We start from the raw sequence: 21,509 nt of genomic DNA, 5'->3' as shown, positions 1-21,509 counted from the left end.
AACCTCATCAGGAGCATGCCCAGGCATTGTAGGGAGGTCATACAGGCACGTGGAGACAACACACAATACTGAGCCTCATTTTGACTTGTTTTAAGGACATTACATCAAAGTTGGATCAGCCTGTAGTGTGTTTTTCCACTTTAATTTTGGGGGTGACTCCAAATCCAGGCCTCCATTGGTTAATAAATTTGATTTCCATTGATGATTTTTGTGTGATTTTGTTGTCAGCACATTCAACTTGGTACAGACAAAGTATTCAATGAGAATATTTCATTCATTCAGATCTAGGATGTGCTATTTGAGTGTTGCCTTTATTTTTTTGAGCAGCGTATGATGTGATAGAGCCTTCTGTACAGAGTGTGGGTGATAATTTTATGGGTCAGAGCCCCCACTAGAGCAATACTGAGTGGAAGCAGCCCCCTGCCTTATACCAGCCACTGATGAAGATGCTGGTGAGAAAATCTAAGCAGGAGCAGCGGCGCAGACATGGCGCTGGCCCTTTAAGAGCTGTGCAGCGAGCGGGCGCCGCCTCCAGCTCCGGGGGTGTGGAAAACAAGAAAGGGATTTGTGTGATCGTGTTATTTGTCGCCAGTGTGACAGCAATAGTGGAGCATGCTGCTGACTACAAAGCCAGGGATGTAAATCCCCCTGCGCATCGTGCACCAGCAATGATCCCCATCACAGGGTAAGTGACCCTGCACCCGGCTGTGCCCTCACTCACTGGGCAAGGCATTGCCGGGGACACGGGGGTATTGGGAGGGCTCCAGGGACAAGTGCACGTCTGTAGGGCTGAGCTGCTGCTATTCCTGTGTCAGTGATGGAGCATCCCCAGTGAGCTGCATCCATCGTGGCCAGTGCTGCCCCTGTGCCCCCGCTGCCCCCAGCATTGTAGATGTGTGTGCCCTTCTGGGGGAGGACATGCCCTGCTGCCACTGCACAGGATCATGGAGAGCTGAATGTTGTGTGACAGCCTCACATTCATGGAATAACAGAGAGAAATATGTGTAAACAGCTCTGTGCTGCCTGGAGGAGACTGGGCCACCCCATGCTCCATGTATCAGCCGTGACCGGAATACGGGACTTTGTATGGACAGTCAGGGACTTTTCTGGAGAGCGGAGAGACCCCATGTATAGGGGACGCTTGTGCCCGGTGGGTGACATTGCTAGAACTGTTGCTTTTGTGAGGAGCCCACATGCTGTTGCCCTCAGGGTGTGAGCACAAGGGGGGGATTATAAGGCTGTCAAAAAACGACGCGTTTTCTAGTGGAAACCGCCTCAGGAAACGCTGCTTCCTTTCAAAGTTTTTCTTTGAGGAGTTTTTTTTTTTTTTTGCAGCCTTTTGATTGGACGTTTTTCCATCAGATAACGCTTCATAGTAGTGACATGCATATCCTTTTTTACCATTAGATGTTTTTCTAAATTTGAAGAAAAGACTGAACATATGAATAGCCAAGTGATTTTACAATAGACGTGTGTGTATAGGAAGAGTCTTTCAAGTGTTTCTTTTTAGCAATTTTTTAGACATTTTTTTTTTTAAAAACTCAGTGTGCACAAAATCTATGTGCGGATTCACATGGGGAGGCAGATTTTCCATCTGGGTTTTCTAGGTGGAAAATCCTCAGCATATCATAAAACCAGCAAATAAGAGTTGACCAAATCTAAGCAGATTGACCTGTTTTGAAAAAACTTTTATATATTTTGCGATGCATCATCTGCGATGATCTGCATGTACCTCTTCTGCAGATTCATGCCAAGATCCACAGAGGATTGTGCAAACCCAGTGTACCTGACTTGTGGATGTATAGTCTCCCCTCACCACCTCTGACACATACACCAGATGACTAGGGCAAATTATATGGCTGCTAACCAACTTTATTATATACTTCATGTCTCTAAAAACCATACAGTCCCACACACTAGGCTGTAGGTCTACCCCTAGGCTGTAGGTCTACCCCTATGCTGCAAAATCAACAGCTGGCTCTTGTCATTGATCTTTACCTGGCCAGGACCCTACTTGAGACCCTATATGTCTTGTGCCCACACTAATGGGGTCACCCTTTTTTACTTGCTGTATTCATCCTAAGTCCTAACCAATCTGTCCTTCTCTGAGTGTCGAGCATATAGGGCCATTATCAGTAGTGTCACCTGTACAAATTGAAAACTGTTGCTTTCACGATCTATGTGTCATAGTCCTCCAAAATGAACAAACATCAAGTAAATTTTTGACAATTTTATTTTAATATTTTATAAACCGTTGTTTCCTGCCGCTCAGGAGGCAGAATCGCACAGTGGAGTATGGATTCAATACAAAGCTGACTTCCGGCAGGCAGGAGCTGTGCTTTTATGCTCTTATGCCTCCAGAGCTGTGCTCCTATGCCTCCAGAGCTGTGCTCCTATGCCTCCAGAGCTGTGCTCCTATGCCTCCAGAGCTGTGCTCTTATGCCTCCAGAGCTGTGCTCTTATGCCTCCAGAGCTGTGCTCTTATGCCTCCAGAGCTGTGCTCCTATGCCTCCAGAGCTGTGCTCCTATGCCTCCAGAGCTGTGCTCCTATGCCTCCAGAGCTGTGCTCCTATGCCTCCAGAGCTGCGCATCTCAGTGATCAGTGATCGGACCACGCAGTGAATTAAAGGACATACAAGAAATAAATAAGTAAAAAAAAAAAAATGAAAAGTTTAGTTAATATTAAAATCTTTGGCGAAAATGGAGAGAATTTTTTTTACAATGACTGATCTGCTCTATCCTCCTAAGATGAGTGGCACTATTGGCGATGTCTTTCCATATTTAAGATGTCATCGGCAGGGTGGTGCACCAAAAATCCCATTATTTGTCTATAACTATAGGGAATAATGACCATTCTGTAGGGGACACATTGATCCACCCGATCACTGGATTGCTGACACTTACCGCCCTCTTGATCATTCTTTTACTGTAGACATAGTGGCTACATTATAAGCGCTCCATTAAATACTACATTAACACCTATGACAGGACCCATTCACAAAGCTCTCACTACAGAGTGCAGCGATTGCTTTTCTATAGCCGTAGCGGGGGCCATCTGGACATTTATTGCCCATTTACCTAAATAAACATGGCTATAGGCTATAATGGATAAGAGGCTGCTTTGTTATTTCGTGGACGTGAAACATAATCTTATTCTCCAGCGCACATGGACGTATCGGACGGAGGCGAGCAGGCGGTGTTACACATACTAGAGGTCACTGGCAGTAGAGGCTTCATTCACATGGAGCTCAGTTTGAAAACATCTCTGTTTCTATTGAATTAATGGCTTCAGTGTTTCCTCATAACTGCGTTGGCCAAGCTGAGTGGTCATTTATAGGTTTAATGTATTTAGGATAATGACTGGTAGGAAAGGTCCAGGCAGACTCCGCTCACATCATCCTGCAGCAGATGGGTCTCATTGCTGGATGTGCGGCACACAGCTGCTGTACTGTACATCATAAAAGCTTATCACTCTTCCAGTATTGACTGCGGAAATGGAAAACTGCTCGGAGTACATGCTAGCAGCCCTGTGGTCTACGTGTGCTGTGAAGGATGCCGGGAAAGGATCATTATACTGCATGTCTGTGTTACTTCCAAAAACAATAACATCCTACAAATCAGAATGGAAGCACCCTGATACTAATAGTAGTCATATCAATATACCATATCTGCTTGTTAGATATAAAGGGTTTATCATCTTGATTTTTGGGGCATTTTACATTCCCTGTAAAAGATATGGAATCTGCAGAGCGATTCACTGATCAGCGGAGAAAAGATCCCATGTCCCCAGTATTCAGCCTCCTCTGCGGGTCTATGATATGGCGACCATACACCTCTCGGACCATACTGTACAGGTTTTATTTGCATATTTCATCTTATAGCATACATGTCGGGTATAAAGGGAGACCTCTCTAAATGTCTTTTATTCATCATAAGAGGACGTTGCATCAAGGCCCCCATGAGAATGAACGATTACAACCTAAAAGGAAAGAACTTAATGGGGTTTGTCCGACAGTAAATTATTATTATTTTTTTTTAGCTATGGATTGATTAAAAATAATAAACAGAGGCAGACTTGCCTTCCAGCGGATCCAGTGCAGGCCCCTCTGGAGATCTCCACCGTCTCCAGAAGTGTTGTCTGCCCTTTTGGAAATCCCAGCACCACTGCAGCCAGTAATCGGTTGCAGTAGTCCTGTGACTAGAGGAGCGTTTCACCAGACTATGTGAGTATTCCTTCATTCATTATCTTAAAGGGAACTTGACAGCAGATGCATGCTGCCCAATCCACAAGCAGCATGTATCAGACAGGGGCTGCAGAATCCCAGCCATATATGTTTAACTCTGAAACTATGCAGCGTTTCAAAGAAAAACATAGTTTTATAGCCGCCGGCTTCTCCCCACCTCGTGCCCTGGAATGACAGGTTTATGCCTACATGCGTGTATAGACAGACGCCTGTCAATCCAGGGCAGCGGGTGGGGTGAAGCTGCCGAGGACCCAACTGTCCAAATAGTCTCTAGCCCGGCTCGGTCCCTGGCGGCCATTGAATTATGTTCTTCTCTGAAATGCTGCAGCGTTTCAGAGTTGAACATATATGACTGTAATCCTGCAGCCACTGTCTGTTACATGCTGCCTGATCCACAGGCAGCATATATCAGCTGTTAGGTTCACTTTAATCTATTCATGGCTAAACAAAAAATGTAATTTACTTTGGACGTTTTAAGTAGAAATCCCCACACCGTACTCTTGTACATGGAGTGGCCATTGCTACTTTGTATTGACCCCTTAAATCATTATCCGGGACTATTTTGGGACCCCTAAATGATTTATTTTTTTTAACTCTGGGCCTAAGCACTTGTAGGCAGGTAGTTGCTAACTACCTGCCTGTTCTGCTGGCTTAGAATGATCCCAGACCGCTCCTATCGACAATTCCGACGTTTTGTCAACAGAGCAGCATCTTCTCTTCCACTCTGCTCTGTTGATGGTGCATGACTGCAAACATCATGCTGATTGGAAGCCGGCTGTCAATCAGCATGACCTTGGCAGTTACGCCTCATCGATAGAAGAGTCAAGAGCTACTTTGTGGACGTGAAGCATCAGAATTGCCAGCAGGAGTAGCCCGTGACCACTGTGAGCCAGCGCCAGGTAGAAAAGTCAAGTACTGGGATAGTTACCTGCCATAGTAGGAGATGACTGCAGACTTGTGAATCCTCACATCGCGCACACTGTGGTAGACTGCATCTGTGTGTCCGTATCCAGTATGCGTACTCTCCCGAAAATGATGCACGATAGATCTCACGTTCACTCTGTTGACACCATTATAATCTATTGCCCCGTTGGCACATACGCTAGAATCCTGTAAGGTCCGACTGGGCCAATGAGCGGGTGCCAAAACGCAGTGTGAAAGCACCCTTAGAAATGTTAAGAGGGCTTATGTGACAATTTTATTTTGTCTTAGAAAAAGAAAAGATGAAAACAAATCAATGAGTAATCCTCTTCCATTAAGTTGTTGAAAAATTAATTCGTTTTTCACATCTTTCTGGGAGAACTGGTTTGACAAACATCATGGCTGTCTTCACCAGCTCTCCTGTATTGCTTCAACGCTAAGCACATATGCTGTTCATTTACATGGATTGTATTGTCTCATGTCAAGGTAATGCTACATGATGCGGCATATATGTGAAAGGCTATACCCTCCAGAGCATTCTGGTTGATCAAGGTGGTCCTGAGAAGAATCCCTTTTGGAGGAGTTGTCCTGCCAGAAAAAAAACAAAACTTGCTAACTTCACAAAATGTAATTTATTGTATATTTTGATGTTTTTTTTTTAATTCACCCAAGCATTATTTATTTATTTATTTTATAAAGAAAAACATTTTGGAAAATGCATGAAAAAAAAAACACCATACATAAAGGCGCTCACCAAAAATTTGAAAAAAAAAATCCACAAAAACCGCTACTGTTTGAAATGCTCCCAACATTTTCCTGTTGACTCAAAGCTAATATCTGCCTGCAAAAACACCTAGAGAAAAAAAATCCAAAAAATGTTGCATGTGAAACTACACTAAAAGTGTTAAAAAAGGCTAATTTATACAAAGTACTAGAATACTTTTATGATTTCAGCCCACAGTGTCCCAATTGTGGCGCCAATTCTGCACCATTTCCAACATATATGACTAGTGACTTGTATCAAAGGGGGCTGGCAGTTTGAGTGACTGATTTCAGTAGCTAAGCCAGTCTTCTTTACTGTCACGGTTGATGAAGAGACAAAAAATGGGGCAGGCTCAGCTGGTGACTTTATATTCCAAATTCAAGAGTTGCAATATTTTAACAAACCCTCATTGATGGCAGCTGAAGGGCAAGACAAGCTTTCAAGAATGTTTCCTTCCATTCACTGACAGAAAGCAAGATCTTGAAAACTATTAGGGATTGAAATACAAAGTATGTTAAGTGGTTGCAGTTCCTGAAGGTACATCAATCTATCTCCAGACTACACAATTGTATCTGCCTTAATGGATGATCTGAAAAAATGTCAAATGGAATCTAAAGTTGCATTTTCTTGTCTAATTAAAGTTTTTGACTTCTTTGGGTGTTCCATAAAATCTTGGTTTTTGGGGGCTTCAGATGAAAGTTATCAGTGGAGTCTGGAAGGGGGCTCAAACGTGGTGTGAAAGTGAACTATGATTCTACCAATCCAAACTAATAGTGCTCTGCTGATTTTAGAATTTGTTTTCCCTGTAGAAAAGTTAGACAAAAAGTAAAATGTGGTGTGATGTCCATTAACAGCCTAATAAAGGTGTAAGATGACCATGAGGTGCTACACATAAAAAGGAAGCTGAGCAGGGAGAAGTCAGCGGGGAGCCACCTCAATGACTATTCTCCCCATTCCTTGCTCATGTTTTAACTACGTTTTCGCTAAACCATTACAGGTTTTTGCTGGGAGTATTTCCTAAAGTATTCCTCCTAAGTACACTGCAAACTTATATAAGCTCAGAAACATTATACACATTGTGCAATGCCACCATCAATTATATGATTTCTATGAAAGCTCAGTGATAACTATTAGGGTTGCCATTACATATCTTAATCAGGGCTTAAAGGGTTGATCCAGCACCTAAAATGTGTTTTCTAACTATTTGACCTTATACCCTAACCACTTTTGTAATTGCCTTTATTACACTACAAGGGTATATAATATACACAGGGGCAGACATATCATTGGTGCAGCCTCACAGGGGCCACTTCCACCGATAAAAGCACAGGGGCCCGTGTGTGTATAGACTTCTCGGATGGCACCAGTCCCGTTAATTCACGTCCGTGTTTAAACACTGATGTGTGAAGGAGGCCTTAGGCAATAATAATAATAAATATATATATATATATATATATATATATATATATATATATATATATATATTGGCGCTAGACCCCCTTCACACATCAGTGTTTTAAACACGTACGTGAAATAACGGCACTGGTGCCATCCGTGTTATTAATCCGTGTCTCCGTTTTTACGATCATTGTAGTCATCAGTGTTTTTCCAGTATGGATAAACAAATGACAAAGCTTCTCCTAAACTTCACAATGTTATCCTGTTAATGACCAGGGCATTTTCCGATTTTGCCTTTTTCGTTTTTTTGCTCCCCTTCTTCCCAGAGCCAAACTTATTTTGTTTTTCAGTCAATATGGCCGTATGAGGGCTTATTTTTTGCGGGACGAGTTGTACTTTTGAATGACACCATTGGTTTTACCATATCGTGTACTTTAAAACGGGAAAAAAATTCCAAGTGCGGTGAAATTGCAAAAAAAAGTGCAATTCCACGGTTGTATTTTAGGGTTATTTTTACCATGTTCAAAAAATGCTAAAACTGACCTGCCATTATTATTCTCCAGGTCATTACGAGTTCGTAGACACCAAACATGTATAGGTTCTTTTTTATTTAAGTGGTGTAAAAAAAATCCAAAGTTTGTTAACAAAAAAATGGCGCCATTTTCCAAGACCCGTAGTGTCTCCATTTTTCGGGATCTGGGGCAGAGTGAGGGCTTAGTTTTTACGCACCGAGCTGACGTTTTTATTGATACTATTTTGGGGTAGATCCGATGTTTTGATCGCACGTTATTGCATTTCATTTAAATGTTGCGGTTTTACATTTTTTTCTTGTTACGCCGTTTACCGATCGGATTAATTCTTTTTTACATTGATATATCGGGCGGTTCTGAACGCGGCGATACCAAATATGTGTATATTTGTTTTTTTTATTGTTTTATTTTGAATGGGGTGAAAGGGGGTGATTTAAACTTTTATACTTTTTTTTCAAAAACATTTTTTTTACCTTTTGCTTGATTCAATGTCTCCATGGGAGACTAGAAGCTGCAGTTCTCTGTTCTCCTTTACTACACACAGGTGATTATCAGATCAACTGTGTGTAGCAGAATTGCTCACTTGCTATGAGCGCCGCCTGCTGGGTGGTGGTCATAGCAATCTGGCAATGACAATTGCAGGGGTCTCCTGCAGACCCCGGGTTGTCATGCCAAACCATCGGCGACCCGCAATCATGTGATGGGGTCGCCGATGGGCGGAGCCAACGATGCGTTTTCGATAAGTGCGAGTTAAATCCGCTGTCAGAGATTGACAGCGGCATTTAACAAGTTAACAGCCGCGAGTGGATCGCGATTCCACCCGCGGATGTTGCGGGCAAATATCAGCTGTATAGATCAGCTGACATGTGCCCGGAAAGGTGCGGGCTCAGCACCAGACCCCGCGCTAAACAGGGGGTTGTGATGTGTGTCGTACTATTACGGCAAACGTCATAAAGGGGTTAAACTCGTACAGCACACTGATGGTACACTAACTCCATCCATGAGCTGTACGTGTTTATCACGGACCCATAGACTTGTATTGGCCATTGTCATCCGTGCTGCAAGAAAAAACAGACCTGTCTCCATGTGTTTTGCATGGACACCCGGTTAGGTTATAACGGGTACCGCATTTACTCTTCCGGGGTGGTGCCGTGTATACACCAATTGTCTCTGTTGATACATTTTGTAATATCACCAGGTAGCTTTCTGTCCACAGCATGGATGTGCTGTCTATACCTGAGGGACTGTCGGGGCCTATTCCCTCACACATACTACCAGGACAACCCTTCTCAAAAACAAGAACAACCATGTAATGAAAGAGTAATAATTATACTGAGGATTCATTCCATGCCTGTGTTTTATGGTCTGGGTACATAATGCATTTTCAGGACTGGCTGCGAGTCTCCTCACCAGAACCCAACAGCTTCATATGTGCCTGAGGATGTGGAGTGTGGGGTCCGGAGATTCACAGTCGGACTGGAAATCACGGTCCATATAGTCTTAGGGCCATTCCCACTGCATTCTTCACCACGTTCACTCGGGGCTTGCGTCCGAACCCCCCGCAAAATAGGATTCGTGCATATGCTCCGACAGGGCCATTGACTATAATGGTGCAGATAGGACCATTGACTCTACCTTCACCATTATAGTCAATGGCCCTGTCAGTGCATATGACCGAATCCTGCTTTGAATTTATTAAGCCTGTGAATTAATATTTAACAGATGGGAGAAAAGCAGCACGAGCCTATAATACTGTGTGGATGGGGCCACGGTGGGATTTGAACCCACAACCCAGCGCCGTGCCCGTCACTAAGCTCTGAGCCATGAAACCTGTAGGAAAAAATTGTGCTTTGGCTGAGACCACTTCATGTCTTGGAGTCCCTGGCAATGTCCTGCCAGCTACATACAGTACAGACCAAAAGTTTGGACACACCTTCTCATTTAAAGATTTTTCTGTATTATCATGACTATGAAAATTGCACATTCACACTGAAGGCATCAAAACTATGAATTAACACATGTGGAATTATATGCTTAACAAAAAAGTGTGAAACAACTGAAAATATGTCTTATATTCTAGGTTCTTCAAAGTAGTCACCTTTTGCTTTGGTGACTGCTTTGCACACTCTTGCCATTCTCTTGATGAGCTTCAAGAAGTAGTCACTGGAAATAGTCTTCCAACAATCTTGAAGGAGTTCCCAGAGATGCTTAGCACTTGTTGGCTCTTTTGCCTTCACTCTGCAGTCCAGCTCACCCCAAACCATCTCGATTGGGTTCAGGTCTGGTGACTGTGGAGGCCAGGTCATCTGGCGTAGCACCCCATCACTCTCCTTCTTGGTCAAATAGCCCTTACACAGCCTGGAGGTGTGTTTGGGGTCATTGTCCTGTTGAAAAATAAATGATGGTCCAACTGAAAGCAAACCGAATGGAATAGCATGCCGCTGCAAGATGCTGTGGTGGCCATGCTGGTTCAGTATGCCTTCAATTTTGAATAAATCCCCAACAGTGTCACCAGCAAAGCACCATCACACCTCCTCCTCCATGTTTCACGGTGGGAACCAGGCATGTAGAGTCCATCCATTCACCTTTTCTGCATCGCACAAAGACACGGTGGTTGGAACCAAAGATCTCAAATTTGGACTCATCAGACCAAAGCACAGATTTCCACTGGTCTAATGTCCATTCCTTGTGTTCTTTAGCCCAAAGAAGTTTCTTCTGCTTGTTGCCTGTCCTTAGCAGTGGTTTGCTAGCAGCTATTTTACCATGAAGGCCTGCTGCACAAAGTCTCCTCTTAACAGTTGTTGAAGAGATGTGTCTGCTGCTAGAACTCTGTGTGGCATTGACCAGGTCACTAATCTGAGCTGCTGTTGACCTGCGATTTCTGAGGCTGGTGACACGGATAAACTTATCCTCAAAAGCAGAGGTGACTCTTGGGCTTTATTTCCTAGGGCGGTCCTCATGTGAGCCAGTTTCTTTGTAGCGCTTGATGGTTTTTGCAACTGCACATGGGGACACTTTCAAAGTTTTCCCAATTTTTTGCGCTGACTGACCTTCATTTCTTAAAGTAATGATGGCCACTCGTTTTTCTTTACTTAGAATTTGTATTATGGCAAGAAAAAAGCAGCTAGCAGTCTATTCAGTAGGACTATCAGCTGTGTATCCACCTGACTTCTGCACAACACAACTGAAAGTTCCAACCCCATTTATAAGGCAATATGTCCCACTTATTAAACCTGACAGGGCACACCTGTGAAGTGAAAACCATTTCCGGTGACTACCTCTTGAAGCTCATCAAGAGAATGCCAAGAGTGTGCAAAGCAGTCATCAAAGCAAAAGGTGGCTACTTTGAAGAACCTAGAATATAAGACATATTTTCAGTTGTTTCACACTTTTTTGTTAAGTATATAATTCCACATGTGTTAATTCATAGTTTTGATGCCTTCAGTGTGAATGTACAATTTTCATAGTCATGAAAATACAGAAAAATCTTTAAATGAGAAGGTGTGTCCAAACTTTTGGTCTGTACTGTATGTGGTGGGCAAGCCACATAGGAGAACTCTCCCGATCTGCCGCCTATCTATCCTATCTATCTTCTGATAGATATCTGGCTTGCTGGCAGATGCTTTCTTTATTACACTACCATGATCTCTGCACTGCACCCGATTATACAGGTAAACCTCAGCTCTATTTATGTGCCCGTGATGGCAGAAACTTTTACCTTAGGGAGACTTAAATAAAAAATATCTAAAGTGACCTGCTGACAGTGACCCCGCCCCTGCTGACAGTGACCCCGCCCCTGCTGACAGTGACCCCGCCCCTGGTGACAGTGACCCCAACCCTGCCGGCAAAATGTCCCGCCCCTGCTGAATATTTAGGGGAAATTAGTTGAAAAGTTGTTGGTTTTGCCACCAGCTCATTTGCATAGATCAGTGAGCGAGCGCTCTGATTGGCTGGCTGTGGAATGCTGCATCTGCAGCCATGTGATAGACGGGAACATCATCCTGACAGGACAGGTCGCTGCACGAGGGACACGAGGCCACAGATTAAGGAAATGGGGCGTAACACAGGGCTGTATTTACCCCTGGGCACCTTATAGCGGGTGCCTACGACGGCAGACTGCAGGGGGCGACGTTAGCATGATTGAATAAACAAAAATGTATTTGCCCTGCTTCACCGCTGGACCGAGCGTCAGTATCGCCGATGATATTTGGTGGGGATATCTATCCATCATCTACCACATCCTATACATAATCTAGGGCAGGGGTCCCAAACACGAGGCCCGCGGGCCGCATGCGGCCCCTCCGGCTGCTTCTTGCGGCCCGCAGGCACAGATCCCGTAACTATCGCGGCTCTCTCCAGCATCCGCCGACATCAGCGCTGTAATGCAGTGTATTGCCGCGCAGAGACCGGCTCTCTGCACAGCAATACCAGTGTCAGCCGCCGGCCTATCAGAGGCCAGCAGCTGACATCTGCGCATGGCAGTGACGTCATACTCCGCTGCGCTGGGACGCAGATATCAGCTGCTGGCCTCTGATAGGCCGGCGGCTGACACTGGTATTGCTGTGCAGAGAGCCGGTCTCTGCGCGGCAATACACTGCATTACAGCGCTGATGTCGGCGGATGCTGGAGAGAGCCGCGATCGTTATGGGGTCTGTGCCTGCTTGCCACAGGTGCAGAAAGGACGCCGAGGGAATGGAGGACAGGTTAGAATCTTTTTTTTTTTTCTCTGTCATATGAAATACACCACAGGGGACCTGTGCTCAGTATGGGGGGGGGCACTGAGCACAGTATGGGGGGGGGACCCTGAGCGCAATATGTGGGGGGGGACGGGGACCCTGAGCGCAGTATGGGGGGGGACGGGGACCCTGAGCGCAGTATGGGGGGGGACGGGGACCCTGCGCGCAGTATGGGGGGGGACGGGGACCCTGAGCGCAGTATTGGGGGGGGGGGGACCCTGAGCGCAGTATGGGGGGGGACGGGGACCCTGAGCGCAGTATGGGGGGGGAGACGGGGACCCTGAGCGCAGTATGGGGGGGGGAGACGGGGACCCTGAGCGCAGTATGGGGGGAGACGGGGACCCTGAGCGCAGTATGGAGGGAGACGGGGACCCTGAGCGCAGTATGGAGGGAGACGGGGACCCTGAGCGCAGTATGGGGGGGGGGCGGGGACCCTGAGCGCAGTATGGGGGGAGATGGGGACCCTGAGTGCAGTATGGGGGGGGGAGATGGGGACCCTGAGCGCAGTATGGGGGGGGGGAGACGGGGACCCTGAGCGCAGTATGGGGGGGGGGCGGGGACCCTGAGCGCTGTATAGGGGGGGGACGGGGACCCCGAGTGCAGTATGGAGGGGAGGGACCCCGAGTGCAGTATGGGGGAGGGGCGCCCTGAGCGCAGTATGGGGGGGATGGGCGCCCTGAGCGCAGTATGGGGGGACGACGACCCTGAGTGCAGTATGGGGGGGGGACCCTGAGCGCAGTATGGGGTGGGGGACCCTGAGTGCAGTATGGGGGGGGACGGGTGCCCTGAGCGCAGTATGGGGGGGATGGGGACCCTGTGCGCAGTATGGGGGGGGAGACTGGGACCCTGTGCGCAGTATGGGGGGGGACGACCCTGTGTGCAGTATGGGGGGACGGGGTTCTTGTGCGCAGAATTGGGGGACGGGGACCCTGTGCGCAGCCCCCCGTCTCATGCTGCACATAACACAGCTGCATCTCTAGCTGCTATGGGCATAAAAGGGGACAAACTTATGGTGTGGCCCCCATGCTCCCCTGACCTCAACCCCATTGAGAACCTCTGGAGCATCATCAAAAGGACTGTCTATGATGGCGGGAGGCAGTTCACATCTAAGCAACAGCTCTGGGAGGGTATTCTGTCCTCATGCAAAACAATTAAAGCAGAAACCATCCAAAACCTGACAAATTCAATGGACGAGAGAGTTCAGAAGCTCCTTTCGAACAAGGGGTCCTATGTGCAAATGTTACATCACCTAGAATAAAGTTTTGAGTTGAAAACTGTTTGACTTCAGTTTGTAATAACCTGCTAATGCTTATAATTTCAAAAATGACCATTTTTTTGTTCTTTATTAAAATGAAAAGGTTGAAAACTCTGCTGTGCATAATAATTTGGAACATGCATTTTGAGTGCAGTTTGAGTTTTTTATTTTTTTAAAAATATACTGTTATCATAGGTAGTTTGTACAAAAACTTTTCAATTGTACTCTAATAGTTATTTGACTGGAAAATTACAATGACTGCAATTCATATACAGTGCTGGCCAAAAGTATTGGCACCCCTGCAATTCTGTCAGATAATACTCAGTTTCTTCCTGAAAATGATTGCAATCACAAATTCTTTGGTATTATTCTCTTTATTTAATTTGCTTGCAAGGAAAAACACAAAAGAGAATTAAGCAAAAATCAAATCATTGATCATTTCACACAAAACTCCAAAAAAGGGCCGGACAAAAGTATTGGCACCCTCAGCCTAATACTTGGTTGCCCAACCTTTAGCCAAAATAACTGCGAACAACCGCTTCCGGTAACCATCAATGAGTTTCTTACAATGCTCTGCTGGAATTGTAGACCATTCTTCTTTGGCAAACTGCTCCAGGTCCCTGATATTTGAAGGGTACCTTCTCCAAACTGCCATTTTGAGATCTCTCCACAGGTGTTCTATGGGATTCAGGTCTGGACTCATTGCTGGCCACCTTAGAAGTCTCCAGTGCTTTCTCTCAAACCATTTTATAGTGCTTTTGGAAGTGTGTTTTGGGTCATTGTCCTGCTGGAAGACCCATGACCTCTGAGGGAGACCCAGCTTTCTCACACTGGGCCCTACATTATTCTGCAAAATTTGTTGGTAGTCTTCAGACTTCATAATGCCATGCACACGGTCAAGCAGTCCAGTGCCAGAGGCAGCAAAGCAACCCCAAAACATCAGGGAACCTCCGCCATGTTTGACTGTAGGGATTGTGTTCTTTTCTTTGAATGCCTCTTTTTTTTTTCCTGTACACTCTATGTTGATGCTTTTTCCCAAAAAGCTCTACTTTTGTCTCATCTGACCAGAGAACATTCTTCCAAAACGTTTTAGGCTTTATCAGGTAAGTTTTGGCAAACTCCAGCCTGACTTTTTTATGTCTAGGGGTAAGAAGTGGGGTCTTCCTGGGTATCCTACCATACAGTCCCTTTTCATTCAGACGCCGACGGATAGTACGGGTTGACACTGTTGTACCCTCGGACTGCAGGGCAGCTTGAACTTGTTTGGATGTTAGTCGAGGTTCTTTATCCACCATCCGCACAATTTTGCGTTGAAATCTCTCGTCAATTTTTCTTTTCCGTCCACATCTAGGGAGGTTAGCCACAGGGCCATGGGCTTTAAACTTCTTGATGACACTGCGCACGGAAGACACAGGAACATTCAGGTCTTTGGAGATGGACTTGTAGCCTTGAGATTGCTCATGCTTCCTCACAATTTGGTTTCTCAAGTCCTCAGACAGTTCTTTGAGCATGGAGAAAAGAAAGAAGACCAATGTGGTACACACAAGGACACAGGAAAGAGGTTGAGTCAACTTTAATCCATGTTAACTGGCTGTAAGTGTGATTTAGTTATTGCCAACACCTGTTAGGTGCCACAGGTAAGTTACAGGTGCTGTTAATTACACGAATTAGAGAAGCATCACATGATTTTTCAAACAGTGCCAATACTTTTGTCCACCCCATTTTTTAGGTTTGGTGTGGAATTATATCCAATTTGGCTTTAGGACAATTCTTTTTGTGTTTTTTCATTGAAGACAAATTAAATGAAGAGAATAATACCAAAGAATTTGTGATTGCAATCATTTTCAGGAAGAAACTGAGTATTATCTGACAGAATTGCAGGGGTGCCTATACTTTTGGCCAGCACTGTAGGTAATTTGGGAAAATCTGAGAAAATATTATTTGCATAATAATTTGGAACACAGTGTATAGTGTGACCAAGTTGTCAAGCACTTTCCAAGTGATGCTAAAATCGCTTGGAAAGTGCTTGACAACCCGCATGCAGAAATGCATGTGAAGAACGCTTCACATCCGCATGTCCCTGGCAGGAAAAACGCATGTGCAATCCGCATGCGTTTTTTCTGCCAGGGAGATGCAGAAACGCTCAAGAAAAAATCCGGAGCATTTCTGCATCGTGGGCACATAGCTTTACTGTAGTTTGACGTTTCGTTTGACAGGAGTCCTAAACATGACGTTACAGGAGGCTGGGGCTGCACTTCTCGTAGTGTCCATTGCCTCTCATGGAACAGGATGTCATCAGTGGGCAGCGCTAAAGCTACTCACTAGATTCTTGATTCGATGCCCCATCTGAAGAGGTCTTGAATAGGGTTGAGCGAGTATGTTCTGTCCGAGTATGCTCAGGCCGAGCACCGAGTATTTATAGCTGCTCGGTGATATGGTTTCGGCAAGTATGCTCGGGCCGAGCTTCGAGTATTTATAGCAGCTCGGTGATATGGTTGCATCGCTCCCTTGTGCATGATTTGCAACTTTTTGACAGCTTTGTTACATGTGAGGAATGTGTAAGAAATAGACATTCCTCACATGTAATAAAACTGTCAAACAGTCGCAAATCATGCACACGGGAGCGATTCAACCATATCACCGAGCTGCTATAAATACTCGAAGCTCGGCCCGAGCATACTCGCCGAAAGGGTTAATAGAACATACTTGCTCAACACTAGTCTTGAATCATGGGTGATGGACGCTGTGGGAGATCTGAGTGCAGCACCAGCTCCCTGCTTCTGTCTCTGCCACTGCTGTATCTTCTGTGAAAGAAGACGTCAGAGGGCGGAGATTGATTCAGTGAATGACACCAGCGCTGCCCCCACAGCTTCTAACACCACCCTCAAACGAATCACCACCAGAGGGCGGAGATAGAAGCAGTGAGTGGCACCAGCACCGCCCCTGATGACGATTTGTTTGAGGGTGATGGTAGAAGCTGTGGGGCAGCACTGGGGTCACACACTGCTTCTATCTCCACCCCATGATGACATCTTTCACAAAAGCTACGGTTGGCGGCAGAGATAGACGCAAAGTGGCAGCGCTGCACTCGCATCAGCCACAGTGTCCATCATCCAAGATCCAAGACCTCTTCAGAGGGGTCAGCTACGCAAGAAAGTAGTGAGTAACTGCAGCGCTGCCCACTGTGATGTCTTGTTCCAGGAGGGGCGATGGACGCTGCAGGGAGTGAATACAGCCTCAACCGCCTGTGACGTCACGTTTGAGACTCCTCCCAAACGAAACATCACAGGAAGTAGAGTAAAAAACACATTTAGAGATTAAGTAGATAGGAAGAAGTGTAGGGAATTGTGTAATTGTTAGAACCCTCTTGTTTGTTTTTTCCATCTTGTGTTTTGCGGTCACGTGACAATCTGCCTTTATATTCCAGCTCCGCCCTTTTGGCTGTGCTGGACTTCTGTGTTGTTTGTCTGTTTTTCTAGCCAGGTGCTTCTGTGCTATCTCTGTCAGTTCGCTTGGTCCTTCTGGGACCTCTAGTACCTTTTTGTCAGTTTATCTGCAACAACTTCCCTTTATTCTATAGGTCTTCGTTCAGACTAGCCGAGGACTAAGGCGGGTCTGTTCGCAAGGTACAGGCAGCCCGCTACATCGTAGGGATTCAGCTTAGACTTACTGTAGGGATAGCTTTCCCCTTTCTTTCCTTAGTACTTGTTGCAGATCATAACAGTAATAAAGCAAATTACAAAAGTGATTAGGGTGTAAAGATAGTTAGAAAATACATTTTCTGTGCCGGACCACCCCTTTAAAGGAAAGATATGATCAGAAATTACCTATTGATTTAATCAGCCTTTTCTGTTTAACCCCTTTAAAACCCATGACGTACTAATACATGTCTGTGCCCTGGGACTTAAGAGCCTGAGCCGTATTAGTACGTCATCGCGATCGCGCGCGCACACAGGCTGTGCGGGCGCGATCGCCGCCGGGTGTCAGATGACACCCGTTACTATGTGCAGGGAGCGGTCCCGCACCGCTCCCGGCACATTAACCCCCGCAATGCTGTGATCGAAGTCGATCGCAGCATTGCGGTGGCTAAGGGGAGGTGATCGCAATACTCACCTCCTCTTCCGGCCTCCAGCGCTGTCTGCCGCGGCTTCCCGGGTGTTGCCATGACGACCCGATGTCGTCATGACAACATCCGGGTCACCAGACAGCAGGAAGATTTTTTGGTCATGCGCAGTACATGACTAAACAATCTTCTCACTGTGCAGCGCTGACTGCCTGCATGGCATAGGGATAGTGCTCCATCAAGAGAATGCCAAGAGTGTGCAAAGCAGTCATCAAAGCAAAAGGTGGCTACATTGAAGAACCTAGAATATAAGACATATTTTCAGTTGTTTCACACTTTTTTGTTAAGTATATAATTCCACATGTGTTAATTCATAGTTTTGATGCCTTCAGTGTGAATGTACAATTTTCATAGTCATGAAAATACAGAAAAATCTTTAAATGAGAAGGTGTGTCCAAACTTTTGGTCTGTACTGTATAACTTATCGGTATGTCATATTTTACGGTGCGTTCCCGCAAATGGACGTACCGGTACGTCCTGGCAATTGTGAGGGCACAGGAGATGTGCCAACGCGATCGCCGCATGGAGCTCGACTTAAGTGATGGCCGAGACCCATTTGTCACTACCATGAGCAGTGCCCGTGTGACGCCTCTTCTCGGAAGCCCCTTGTTTACCCTGGGAGATGGGGGACTCGGAGTCGGGTCCTATGATGGAGAGTTGGGGTGCAGCCGTGGCCTGGACCCGCTCCGTGCCCAGGGCCGTCACAATTTAAAAAGGATGGTAGGGGCTTATCCGGGTTGAGTGGCTGGTTACGACTACGCCACCTGTGGCACCTGGTGAGGGGCCACCAGCGCCGCTGCAGTCCGCTGAGGCATGGTGGTATGGCGGCCGTGGTTGTTACTACTCCCCACAGGCGGAGCAAGGCCTCAGGGCAGAGAGACAGGATGGAGGGGGTAGTAGTAGAGGAGACCGGGTGCTGCGTAATGCGGTGTAGCACAGAATAAAAAGTCCGGAGGCCATAGGGGTGAACTTCCAAGGCTTTACTCACATAAGAGATGGCAGAAGGAAGGCGACTCCCTGCTCCCCGCAGAGTTCTGCGGTCACCAGGAACGGGGGTCCGACAACCTCCGAGTAAGTCCAACGTTCAATCAGGACCCCGCACCAGAGTGTTCCTGAACTACAGACCGTATCCTTTCCTGTCTGTGTGTGTAGATAGGCCGTGTCTCCCTCTGAACTCCTCTCAGAAAAAGGTCACGGGTGGCAGCTCCGCTCCTTCCGATACCCAGTGGGATCCTCAGGGCCTACCGGGCTTTCCCGACCAGGACGTAGAGTTGCAAGGTCGGGGGCCGGTACCCCTCTTGCAGCCGGACTCCCTCTGAATATATCAGGTAGGCGAGGACAGGTGGCGTACTCCGCTCCGTCTGCATCCTCCCTGGGATCCATTTGCTATGGAGCTACACTCTTAAGCTCCGGGCCTGGTTGGTCATGGTCCCTGACCGGGTTGAGACATCCATTATCTGCAACCTGCCCCTCGACCCAAGGCTAAGGTACGAGGGCTGTGTCACCGTCCTCTGCAGGCCCACACAGGATCCACGCTCAGGGAGGTAGATCACAATGCAAAGACCCAGAACCAAAAATGGCTTTTTTATTAACTATGAAATTTAAAGTGTCACTAGAATGTGAGTCCTCCACCCTCACCCACTAAATGGTTCCCCTAACTCTTGGTTCCCCAGTCTCCCTGTAACCAGGAGGGCAGCACCTAGTGCATTCTGGTCCCTTCTGGTGGAGAAATGTGGTGTTGGATGTGGAGGTGGAGTCCTGACCGTCACACTGTTCTTACCTCAGAGGAGGAACACTACACTCCATTAAAGAAGTGCAGCATCCCTGTGGCGGTCGAACCCTCAGGGGCGCCACATTGGTCTGTACTGTATAACTTGTCGGTATGTCATATTTTACGGTGCGTTCCCGCAAATGGACGTACCGGTACGTCATGGCAATTGTGAGGGCACAGGAGATGTGCCAACGCGATCGCCGCATGGAGCTAGACTTAAGTGATGGCCGAGACCAATTTGTCACTACCATGAGCAGTGCCCGCACTGCCCTGGGCTGTTTAACCATCTAAATGCCACGATCAATAGCGATTGCAACAGTTACAAGGCTGGGAGAGGGATGAGGCTCCCTCTCCTGTCTGATCGGCGCCCCCGCAATGACCGATGGTTGTCACCTTTTAACAGAAATATACAGGGTATCCAAGTTACTTAAAGCACAAAGGCTCTGGAAAAGCGACATGTCTCCCTCTAAATGAAGTCCAGTGAAATTGCGCTCCCAAATTCAAATACAATGTATGGGCACGACTATGTATTGGGCACTACAATGGCATATTTTCATATTTTTCACTCAGCAACTTCAACTGCGTGTTTTGTTTCTGGAAAACACCCATAGAGTCAATGTAACATGGGACTCGTAAATTATTCCAGCAAAATCTGTACTTCAATGTGGCGCTTCTTCCCTTCTGAGCTTTGCACTGTGCCTGAAGAGTAGTTTCCGACCACATATAGGATATTGGCGAACACTAGAAAAATTGCACAACAAATTGTATTCTCCAATTTCTCTTATTAACCTTGTGAAAATTAACAATTTGGCGCTAAAGCAACATTTTTGTGAGGAAAAATGTGTTTTTTATTTTTTTTATTTTCATGGCTCAACTTAATGAAATTCTGTGAATCACCTGGGAGTTCCACGAGCTCACCACACCTCTAGAATAATTCCTTGAGGGGGGTAGTTTCCAAAAGGGGGTCACTTGTGGGGGGTTTCCATTGTTTAGGCACATCAGCGGCTCTGCAAATTCGACATGGCATCAAGCTATCTATTCCAGGAAATTTTGCACTCCAAAAGTCTAATGGTGTTCCTTCCCTTCTGAGCCTGCCATTCACTGAAATAGTAGTTTTCCACAACATGGGATATCTGTGTACTCAGGAGAAATTGCACAACAAATTGTATGGTTCAATTTATCCTGGTACCTTTCTAAAAAATGCAAATTTTGAGGCTAAATCAACATTTTGGTGGGAAATTTTTTTTTCCTTACACATTGCTTTAATCCTGTAAAGTGCCTAAAGGGTTAATAAACTTCTTGAATGTGGTTTTGAGCACCCTTCTAACTGCCTAAAAAAAATGTTTTAAAAATGATGCTGATGTAAAGTAGACATATGGGAAATGTTATTTATTAATTATTTTGTACAGCATGACTAACTGGTTTAAGGATATAAACATTGAAAGTTTGAACATTGAGAAATTTTCAAAATTTCCACCAAAATTCTGATATTTTCACAAATAAGCAAAAAATATCGCCATAAATTTACCACTAACAAAGTACAATGTGTCACGAAACAAAAGTCTCAGAATCACTGGGATCCATTGAAGCGTTCCAGAGTAATTACCACATAAAGTGACAGTGGTCAGAATTATAAAATTTGGCCTGGTCAGGGAGGGGGGAGGGTTAACCCCTAAACGACTTTTGATGTATACTGTTGTCACAGGTCAGGTATCCATCATCACTCGATGTGTAACAGTTGTTTTTTTTACAGTCAACATCTGCCTGT

At 45.9% G+C, this 21,509-nt stretch overlaps 1 protein-coding gene across 1 annotated transcript in view; it reads left to right on the top strand.

Moving 5' to 3' along the window:
• The first annotated feature begins 522 nt into the window (after positions 1–522).
• SH2B2 (SH2B adaptor protein 2) overlaps positions 523–21,509 on the top strand; it is a 174,564-nt gene continuing 153,577 nt past the window's right edge. The window contains exon 1 of the mRNA XM_073667760.1: positions 523–685. The gene's annotated coding sequence lies outside the window, so the exon portion shown is untranslated. The remainder of the gene's footprint in view (positions 686–21,509) is intronic.

Source organism: Phyllobates terribilis, unplaced genomic scaffold (genome assembly GCF_046119375.1).
Source record: "Phyllobates terribilis strain yellow unplaced genomic scaffold, ASM4611937v1 Scaffold_2__4_contigs__length_985480577, whole genome shotgun sequence".
Lineage (NCBI taxonomy): Eukaryota > Metazoa > Chordata > Amphibia > Anura > Dendrobatidae > Phyllobates > Phyllobates terribilis.
Note: the sequence above shows the minus strand (reverse complement) of the source record. Positions and strands in the feature narration are given on the sequence as shown.